Source organism: Tarenaya hassleriana, unplaced genomic scaffold (genome assembly GCF_000463585.1).
Source record: "Tarenaya hassleriana unplaced genomic scaffold, ASM46358v1 Cleome150, whole genome shotgun sequence".
NCBI classification, from domain to species: Eukaryota; Viridiplantae; Streptophyta; class Magnoliopsida; order Brassicales; family Cleomaceae; genus Tarenaya; species Tarenaya hassleriana.
Window position 1 is genome coordinate 93,328 of NW_010964924.1, and position 1,570 is coordinate 94,897.

Here is a 1,570-nt window from a genome sequence, read left to right on the forward strand (position 1 = left end):
AGGAAATATGCTAAAGTTTGATGTGATTCCCTCCTTGTCTCCAACGGTCCTCTCCATCAGATTGGGCCTAGATTATGGTCTTGAGGATTGGCCCAAGTGAAAGTCAGCCCAAGAGATGTGTCATGGTCTCGGCCCAAGTCTCATGAAGAAGTTGTTAATTGTGAGTCTGCCCATCAGGTCTTCTTCTTCAACGTTGCCTCCTTCTGTAACTTGCGTGCTAAGGTGTTGGTTGTGATCTTCATCGTTTTGTCCTTCAACATTCCCCCTCAAGATTGGCCGGCCAAACTCAATGAGGCCAATCTTGGAGAGACACTTGTTCAGGACAAACGAACTTGTAGCCTTCGTGAGAATGTCTGCGAGTTGATCTTGGCTCTGTGTGTATTTGGGTGCGATGAGTCCTTGAGTTATCTTCTCCCGAATGAAATGACAGTCCACCTCTATGTGCTTTGTTCTCTCATGGAAGACTGCATTCTCCGCTATGTGAATTGCTGCTTGATTGTCACAATGAAGTGGGGTTGCTTCCTCCATTTTGATTCTAAGGTCTTGAAGTAGTTGCCTCAGCCATATGATTTCACTCGTCGTATTGGCCATGGCTCTATACTCTGCTTCTGCACTCGACCTTGCCACCACAGTTTGCCTTTTGCTCTTCCATGTGACTAGGCTCCCGCCAACAAATGTGCAATAGCCGGTTGTTGACTTGCGTTCCATTCTGTCTCCAGCACAATCTGCATCACAATAGGCAACAATCTTCGTGTGGTTGTTGTGATCCATCCACACTCCTTTATTCGGTGTCCCTTTTATGTACTTCAATATGCATACCACCATCTCCCAATGTCTTGTTGTTGGAGAGTGCATCCATTGACTCACCTGATGCACAACAAAACTCAAATCAGGGCGTGTAATGGTGAGGTATATGAGCTTATCTACAACGCGACGATAGTGTTCTGGATTTGGTAGAGATTCCCCCTCGCGTTGATCCTTGAAATGCTCTTCAATCAGTGTCTTGACAGGCTTTGCTCCGAGTTTTCCTGTTTCCTTTTAATAAATCAAGAGTATACTATACTTCCTTTGACATAAGAAAATGGAGTTAGGAGTACGGGTGACTTCAATACCAAGAAAGTATTTCAAGGTTCCGAGGTCTTTAATGTCAAAAACTGATTGTAAGTATCGTTTAGTCTCCTGAATACCAAGGTCATTACTTCATGAGATGATTATGTCATCTACATATTTCAAAGTTGTGTTACAAATCTGATTTGTGATCTCTATTTATAGATAATAACACATAAAAGTTAATAAAATTAAAATAAATAAGTACAAAAAAACAAGGTGTGAATCTGTGGTCTTCAAGAAGCCTTGAATGTGATTGTGTGAACTTCAAGAGAACCATAATGGTGACTTTGTGGTCTTCAAGATTGATGAGGACATCGGAGCTAGCAACTTGGACGAGGACGGGAGATTAACGGAAGGAGCTCTAGAAGATGTTCAAGACTTGACCCATCAGACGTCAAGACTCTTGCCGGATGATCATAACATCACAAGATCATTCGAAGCCGCGAGAACGGGATTTGAC